The sequence below is a fragment of the Macaca thibetana genome, chromosome X (genome assembly GCF_024542745.1).
Source record: "Macaca thibetana thibetana isolate TM-01 chromosome X, ASM2454274v1, whole genome shotgun sequence".
NCBI lineage: Eukaryota > Metazoa > Chordata > Mammalia > Primates > Cercopithecidae > Macaca > Macaca thibetana.
In genome coordinates, this window is record NC_065598.1 from 71,187,774 (window position 1) to 71,197,951 (window position 10,178).

Here is a 10,178-nt window from a genome sequence, read left to right on the forward strand (position 1 = left end):
TGTACATTAACAGTGTCTCTGGAAATCATGCTACTGCTTTAAGTCAACAATCACAGTGCTACCGTGGAATCTAAAGTGTTTTAGGGGATCCACAATAGTACTACGGACCTAGACTTAAGTATTCTGAAATACCTTATTCTAGTTCAACACTCAAGACATGTGCCAGATCTCTTGCTATTTCTTGGGGGAAACAAAAGAGAATCATGGTCCCTGTCCCTGGGGAATTTCCAGTTTACATAGGAATGCTATGACTGATGCACATGAAACAATTTGACAACAATATAAGGAAGTATATGTAATTGACACAAGCGAATTAGCTAAAAATATACAACTAAATATATAATTAATGGAAACAATTACAGAATAATGTGAGACTTAATATATAATTGACTTCCTGCTTTTTAACTCCCTGTTGGTTCACAAATGAAACCCCATACATTCTTGCATTGTAATAGAACCTCAGGAAACTTTCCATTTGTTTAATTTCTAAACAAAGTAGGCTGAGCTCTGGGACTAGCTTGGCAATATTCCAGTCACTGCTGTCAGTGAGCTGCTTTGCTATTCCAGACAGACCCCCCCCAGAGGGCACAGAATCTTTGCATTAATGGAATAAATTATGTCAATTTAAATCACTAATCAGTAAGAGTCAATTTAATCAATATTTCTGTAAGAATGTATACTTGTTTGATTTACCCTTAATACATATTCTTCATAACTCAGACAGATGTAGGATTTATTTTTAGAAGATACATAGGTATGTAATTAAAGTAGTGATTTATATTTTACATTATTTAGATTAATTTTACAGCTTCATCAGGAAACTGAATGATGAATTTTTTATTTTATGTATCAAAGCTAATTGAAACAAATCCTTTCAAGATCACTGGAGAATAGCTAGAATTAAGGTCACTATCTTATTTCTGTCAAAGGAATGGATCGTAGGTTTTAAATCTAAGTGACTAGGAGTCATCTTTAAGCTACTCCTTTTCCCCTAAATCTAGTGCAGCTGCCAAGTCTTATCTCTCTTGCATCTTTTTATTAATACGATGCTAGCAATACCCTATGTTATTCCCTCATTGTCACATTTGGGTTAAGGCAAGAACTTTCTAGTTGCTCTCCCTGCCTCCGAAACATTTTCCACACTGCCAGCAGAACTCTCTCTTGAAAAATATCCCTTTCCACATGTCCTCATTCCCCTACTAAAAAACCAGTGGTTCCTACTGCCTACTTGCATTAAGGCACTTCATTATCTGACCCTAGTATATTTTAACATTTTCTACAATTACTTTTTTTTTTTTTTTTGAGACGGAGTCTCGCTCTGTTGCCCAGGCTGGAGTGCAGTGGCGCAATCTTGGCTCACTGCAAGCTCTACCTCCCGGGTTCAAGCCATTCTCCTGCATCAGCCTCCCAAGTAGCTGGGATTACAGGCACATGCCACCACGCCTACCTAATTTTTTGTATCTTTAGTAGAGATGGGGTTTCACCATGTTAGCCAGGATGGTCTCGATCTCCTGACCTCGTGATGCGCCCGCCTCGGCGTCCCAAAGTGCTGGGATTACAGGCGTGAGCCACCGTGCCTGGCCTACAACTACTTTTTAATAGGAATTCTTATTCTCTAACAAACTGATTCACTTACTATTTCCCCCATATGACACTATTTCCATTTCTGTCTGCATCTTAACACTGCTTATTAACTACATAGGGAATTCCATTCTTTTCCTTAAGCACTAGTCTTCCTTTACTATCTTGTTCAAATCCTATGTTTCTCAAAAAGTTTTCTCCATTAACCTAGCTCACAACAACCTCTTTGTTTCTTTAAACTCCAGAGTACGTGCGACCTTTGAATCTCATATATCTTAGTTACTTTATATTGTTTTCCTTTTTGTGTAAGTTGAGTCTTCCCAAGTGGACAGATCCTCACAAATTTATAGTGGGAATATTCCTGTCATCAAAAATAATGGAAAATTATGCTATTTTTATTTACAGCAAAATTATGCGTTAGATTAAATTAACACATCTTTGAATATTAAGAATCTAAGGTAAGTCTCTAAATAAAAAATTGAAGCCCAGTAAATATAAAAAGAGATGAAAATATTGGCTTTTGTAGTTAATTTATTCAACCATTTCCTTTATAGATTTAAAAAGATGAGTTGCTTCTTTTTTAATTCTTAAGTGATTTATTCTATTTAGAATGAACAGCTAATGAATAAGCAAACACTCTCTTTACACTCAGAGATAAAAAGCATTGCTTTTAAAAGTTAGATTAACATTTTAATGGTTTTCAATAATCCTTATGCTTAAGTGCATCCCCTTCACATGGCATGACTTCCTTTAAAATCTCATCAGTAAACATAGATTCCTGAATGAGTTATCCTTAACCCTGAAATTTCTTACTTTTGTATGAAGGGATGACAGGAAAATACCCCTATCACAAGTAACTCCTTTTCTTCAGCAGTTGAGGACTTGGCAGGAACATGGGTCTGAGATAGTATACCATCTGTCGTGATCTATTAAACTTTTCCAATAACTTAAACCATGTTATAATCTGTGAGCACTAACATATTAAGAAGCATCTTACATGGATTTCTTACACAATGCATTTCAATACACTTGAAAGTCCAATTTGAAATCAGATTTCTCCATTTATACTATTGATTCTTATTCATCTACTTATCCTATTTTGTCTTCGTTTGCACTATGAGAATATGAAAGTTCACTGGTGTGAAATAAAAGGACTTGAGAGATTCAGATTTTTTTTTTAAGTAAGGCTTCAAACCTAGACAAAAGACCTATGTGAAATGAATAATTACTATGGGAATAGCAAGCTAAACAGAAATTCAATTCTTGAATTGAATTTGGTAATTTTATGCCGTTGGTCTTTAGCTACTTCAGAGAGCCCGACAAGAATGGAAGGTTACTATAGCATTAATGCCATGGCCTAAGTCTTAAACTGCCAGTTCCTATTGAAGGAGGCTCATTCTAAACTAGCCATTGCACAAACTGCACAATCATGACCCGTCTTCCGGAAGACTAAGGCAAGGCAACAAACACTTTCCAAACCATCATTTATGAATAGTGAAAAAAATACACGAAAGTTCTTTAAATACAGTCCATGTACTAAAGGGCCAGGAAGACCTTAATAATCATCTAAACTAATCATCTAAACTAAAGTTTGATCAGATATTAAAGTAACTTTAGTGAAGACTATGATCCTTACCTCCTGGAAGTAGACTTCTTACCATTTCATTCCATTGCTCGCGTATGTTGAGAAAAACTTTGTTTCCCTATAGCTTCTGCCATAAAATAGAAGTATATTTCCTCTTTTCCTTTAGAGCTTTAAGACAGATAAAGGCAGTAATCATGCCACCTTCCCCTAGTCTTCTCTTCTCTGGGATAAACAGTTCTAGCATCTCTAATCTTCCTACAATTCCATTTTCCTAATAATAGTCTTATTCTCTTTACTTCTAGGTGATCTTACACAGTAGAAATATTAACTTTCAATCTGCCATGATTCAGTAGCCATAAATTAATAAAATACTTAGGAATACAGCTAACCAAGGCGGTTGAAGATCTATACAACAAAAATTACAAAATATTGCTGAAAGAAGTCAAAGATGACATAAACAAATAAGAAAAAACATTCCATGCTCATGAATAAGAAGACTCAATAATGTTAAAATGGCTATACTGCCCAAAGTAATTTACAGATTCAATGCTATTCCTATGAAACAACCAATGACATTTTTCACAGAATTTAAAAAAACTTACAAAATTTGGAACCAAAAAAGAGCCCAAATAGCCAATGCCATCCTAAGCAAAAATAACAAAGCTGGAGGTATCACACTACCTGATTTCAAACTATAATACAAGGTTACAGTAACCAAAACATGGTACTGCACAAAAACAGACACATAGACCAATGAATCAGGTTAGAGAACCTAGAAATAAAGTCACACACCTACAACCATCTGATCTTCAATAGAGTCAACAAGAACAAGCAATGGGGAAAGGACTCCCTATTCAAAAAATGGTGATGGGTTAACTGGCTAGCCATATGCAGAAGATTAAAACTGGACCTCTTCCTTTCACCATATACAAAAATCAACTCAAGATGGATTAAAGACTTAAATGTAAAACCTAAAACTATAAAAACCCTAGAAGAAAATCCAGAAAATACCATTCTGAACATAAGCCCTGGCAAAGATTTCATGATGAAGACTCCAAAAGGAATTATAACAAAAACAAAAATTGACATGTGGGACCTAATTAAACTGAAGATTTTCTGCATAGCAAAAGAAACTATTAACAAAGTAAACAGACAACTCACAGAATGGGATAAAATATTTGCGAACTATGCATCTGACAAAGGTCTAATATCTAGCATCTATAAGGAACTTAAATCAATGAGCAAAAAACCCCATTAAAAAGTAGGCAAAGAACACGAAGAGACGCTTTTCAAAAGAACACATACATGTGGCCAAGAAGCATATGAAAAAATGCTCAACATCACTAATGATTAGAGAAATGCAAATCAAAACCACAATGAGATACCCTCTCAAACCAGTCCGAATGGCGATTATCCAAAAGTCAAAAAATAACTGATGCTGCTGGTACTGGTACGAAAACATATATATAGACCAATGGAACAGAACAGAGTCCTCAGAAATAACACCACCCATCTACAGCCATCTGATCTTTGACAAACCTGACAAAAACAAGAAATGGGGAAAGGATTCCCTATTTAATAAATGGTGTTGGGAAAACTGGCTAGCCATATGTGGAAAGCTGAAACTGGATCCCTTCCTTACACTTTATACAAAAATTAATTCAAGATGGATTAAAGACTTAAATGTCAGACCTAAAACCATAAAAATTCTAGAAGAAAACATAGGCAATACCACTCAGGACATAGGCATGGGCAAGGACTTCATGACTAAAACGCCAAAAGCAATGGCAACAAAAGCCAAAATAGACAAATGAGATCTAATTATACTGAAGAGCTTCTGCACAGCAAAAGAAACTACCATCAGAGTGAACAGGCAACCTACAGAATGGACAAAATTTTTGCAATCTACCCATCTGACAAAGGGCTAATATCCAGAATCTAGAAAGAACTGAAACAAATTTACAAGAAAAAAACCACCCCATCAAAAAGCGGGCAAAGGATATGAACAGACAGTTCTCACAAGAAGACATCTATGCAGCCAACAGTCACATGAAAAAATGCTCATTGTCACTGGGTCATCAGAGAAATGCAAATCAAAACCACAATGAGATACCATCTCATGCCAGTTAGAATGAAAATCATTAAAAAGTCAGGAAACAACAGATGCTGGAGAGGATTTAGAGAAATAGGAATGCTTTTACACTGTGGTGGGAGTGTAAATTAGTTCAACCATTCTGGAAGACAGTGTGGCGATCCCTCAAGGATCTAGAACTAGAAATACCATTTGACCCAGCCATCCCATTACTGGGTATATACCCAAAGGATTATAAATCATGCTACTATAAAGACACATGCACATGTATGTTTACTGTGGCACTATTCACAATAGCAAAGACTTGGAACCAACCCAAATGTCCATCAATGATAGACTGGATTAAGAAAATGTGGTGCATATACACCATGGAATACTATGCAGCCATGAAAAAGGATGAGTTCATGTCCTTTGCAGGGACATGGATGAAGCTGGAAACCATCATTCTCAGCAAACTATCACAAGGACAGAAAACCAAACACTGCATGTTCTCACTCATAGGTGGGAATTGAACAATGAGATCACTTGGACACAGGGTGGGGAACATCACACACCGGGGCCTGTTGGGGGGTGAGGGCTGGAGGAGGGATAGCATTAGGAGAAATATCTAATGTAAATGACCAGTTGATGGGTGCAGCAAACCAACATGGCACATATATAGCTATGTATCAAACCTGCACATTGTGCACATGTACCCTAGAACTTAAAGTATAATAATAATAATAATAAAAACCTATGCTGGCAAGGTTGTGGAGAAAAGGGAATGGTTATATATCGTTGGTGGGAATGCAAATTAGTTCAGCCATTGGAAAATCAATCTGATGATTTCTCAAAGAACTTAAAACAGAATTACCATTTGACCCAGCAATCCCACCATTAGGTATGTACCCAAATGAATATTAACTGTTCTACCATTAAGACACATGCATGTGTATGTTCATGACAGCACTATTCACTTAGCAAAGATAAGGAATCAACCTAGGTGCCCATTGACGGTGGACTGGATAAAGAAAATGTGGTACATGTACATCATGGAATACTATGCATCCATAAAAAAGAATGAAATCATGTCCTTTGCAGCAACATGGATGCAGCTGGCGGCCACTACCTTAAGCAAATTAATGCAGGAACATTTCTGTTCCTAATGTCCTAATGCAAAACCAAATACCACATGTTCTCACTTACAAGTGGGAGCTAAACACATGGACATAAAGAAGGGAACAATGGACACTGGGGCCTACCTGAGGGCATAGGGTGGAAGGAGGGTGAACAATGAAAAACTACCTGTCGAGTACTATGTTCACTACCTGGGTGAATATAGTACATGAAATAATTTGCAACCGAAACCCCAGCAACATGCAATTTACCAGTGTAACAAACCTGTACATGTGTCCCCTCAACCTAAAATAAAACTTTGAAGGAAAAAAATAAGAGATAAGTAAATTTTTTTGCAGAGACAGAGTCTCACCATGTTGTCCAGGTTGATCTCCAGAAAAAAAAAAATCTCCCATGCTTTAGTAGAAAACAACTGTGTCTCTTCTGAGATGGACCCTTTCCTGCCCGCTCTTCTTATACCTCTCCCAGTGCTTTCCAACATTATCTTCTTTCTCTCTCTCACCCTTTTTTCTTCTCTATCCTCTAACTACATAACTAACATAACATAACATAACATAACATAACATAACATAACATAATATAACATAACTACATAACTAACATAAAAGTAAAGAACATTTCAATTATTTGTTATACTCACCTTGACTCCTGTTCTATATTTTAAAAATCAGGTGAGTTTGTCCCTGTGGAGGTTTTATGAGGGAAAAAAATCACAAAAACCTGTAACTCAAAGAGGTGGCTTTTTGACTTATTTTGTCTCAGATTGAATTTTGGGTTAGTGATTCCTGAAAGGGGAAAAAGTCCTTTGTTTCTGCCATGGGACATTCTTTAGCACTATCAGGTTTTCCATTACTCCTATAGATGAACAATTTTCAGTATCCTATGATACCAGGGGACAGAGAGAAAGTGAATGATAATGACTGCATCAAAACTTAACTTAATTCATTAGTTTTCAATCTCCTCCCTTTCCCCCTTTTACCTAAGGAGCAAGATTAACTGGAGGCAAGGACAGAGGAATAATAAAAACAAAAAAGTTAATAAAATTTAAAGGGATTGAAAAGAGTGTGTGTGTGTGTGTGTGTGTGTGTGTTTCTGAGGCAAAGATTTCTGTCAACCAGCCTGTAATGCCGTGGTTCAATCCTGGCTCACTGCAGCCTCGACCTCTCGTTTAATCAAGCTAATTAACAGGATCGAGCTATGCTCCCACCTCAGGCTACCAAGTAGCTGGGACTACAGGCATGCACCACCACGCCCGGCTAATTTTTGCATTTTTTTGTAGAGACAAGGTTTTGCCCTGTAGCTCAGGCAGGTCTGGAACTCTTTGGCTCAAGCGATCCTTCCGCCTCCGCCTCCCAGTGTTGGGATTACAGGAGTGAGCCACTGCACCAGGTCTCAATTGATTTTTTTGAGTGCCAAGATCATTCAATGAGGGAAAGAAGAGTCTTTTCAACAAATGGTGCTGGGAAAACCGAATATCCACATGCAAAAGAATAAAGTTGCACTCCTTCCTCACACCATACTTAAAAATTAATGCAAAGTGAATCAAAGACCTAAAAGGAAGAGCTAAAACTACAAAACCCTCAGAAGAAAACATGGACGTAAATCTTCATGATCTTGGTTAGACAATGGTTTCTTAGATATGACAACAAAAGCACAAGCACCAACTGTATAACTAGACAAATTGAGCTTCAAAATTAAAAACTTTTTCTTTGAAGTTTCAATAAGTTATTTAAGAAAATTATTTCCAAAAGTAAAATATTTTGTGCTGCAAAAGACACCACCAAAAATGGAGAAACAACTCACATAATGTAAGAAGGTATTTGTAAATCATATATCTGATAAGGAACATGTATCTAGAATATACAAAGAATATCTACAACTCAACAATAAAAAAGTCAAGGAAATCAATTAAAAATAGGCAAAGGGTTTGAACAGACATTTCTTCAAAGAAGATACACAAATGGCCAATATGCACACGCAAAGATGTTTCATATCATTGGTCAGCAGGGAAATGCAAATAAAAATGACAATGAGATACCACTTCATACCTACTATGATGGCTATTATAAAAAAGATAATAATGTTGGCGATGATGTAGATAAATTGGTCCCTCTGATTGGTGGGAATGTAAAATGGTGCAACTGCTCTAGAAAAACAGTTTGGTAATTTCTTATAAAGTTAAAGTTACCATGTGACCCAGCAATTCCACTCAGTTGAAAACATATGTCCGCAGAAACACTTATACATGAATGTTCATAACAGCATTTTTCACAATAGCCAAAATGTGTTAAAAATCTAAATGTTCTTCATATTATGAATGAATAAATAATGTAGTATACCCATACAATGGTGTATTATTCCACTGTAAAAAGGAACGAAGTATACACTATAACATAGGTGAACTTTGAAAACATGCCAACTGAAAGAAGCCAGACACAAAAGGCCACATATTGCTACAGATCCATTTATAAAATACGTCCATAATAGGCAAATATATAAAAACAGAAAGTAAATTAGTGGTTACCTAGGATCAGAAATGGTGGGGAGTAACTGCTAATGAGTAATTATTTTCTTTTATCAAGGACAAAATTATTCTAAAATTAGATTGTGGTGATGGTTGTACAGTCCTGAAAATATACTGAAGAACATGTATGCCTTAAATGAGTGAATTGTATAGCATGCTAATTATATCTTAATAAAGCTCCTAAAAATAACTAGTCTATACTCTTCAAAAAAGTCAATGCCTTAAAAGACAGACTGAGGAACTATTCTGAGTTAAAGGGCACTAAAACATGGTGACAACTGAATGCTAAACACGATTTGAGCTTTTATTTTCTATAAAAACATAACTGTGACAATTGATGGAATTCCAAATTTCGATTGTAGTACTGTTGTTATGAAAGAGAATTATCTTGTTTTTAGGAAATACACACTGTAGTTTTTGGGACACTATGTATTTGTTCTCAAATGCTTTAGGAAAAAAGAGGAGAGAAAGAGAGAAGCAGAAAGACACAGAGATAAAGATAGATAGATAGATAGATAGATAGATAGATAGATAGATAGATAGGAGAGTAGGGCAAAATGAACACCGTGTAAGACTATGAATGAGAAAATAGATGGGGGAGAGAAGGATAAAGTAAATGTAAAAAAACGTTAACATCTGGAAAATCTGGGGAAGGTGTATACAGGAGTTCATTTTACAATTTATTCTTGCAAATTTTCTGTAAGTCCTAAATTATTTCAAAATTAAAAATTAAAGGAAAACCCACTTATATCAACTGTATACATTTAGAGTTATATTTCAGAGACTATATTTGAATTATCTAGAGAAATATTCAGTCTTCTCGACCAAAGTTTAATTGCTTCCCCTCCAGTTGGTCCTCATACCATTCAAGTCCCAGGGCAAGTTTCTATATTCAGTATGAAAGAAGTGTTCTGTTCAAGATGCAACAGCTCTCCAAGGAACAATAAAAACTAAGATGTATGTCTCTTAGCAATTTTGAAATGCACAGTATATTATTATTAACTATAATCACCATGATATGCAATAGATCTCAAAGAGACTTGTATTTCTCTTATCTGAGACTTTGTATCTTTTGACTATCATCTCCCCATTCCCCACAAGTCCCAGTCTGTGTAACCACCATCTACCATCTGATTCCATGAGTTTGATTGTTTTAGATTCCACAAGTGAAAACATGCGGTATTTGTCTTTCTGTGCCCGGCTTCTTTCACTTAGCATAACTCCAGGTTCATCTATGTCACTGCAAATGACAGCAGTTCCTTCTTTTTAAAGACTGAATA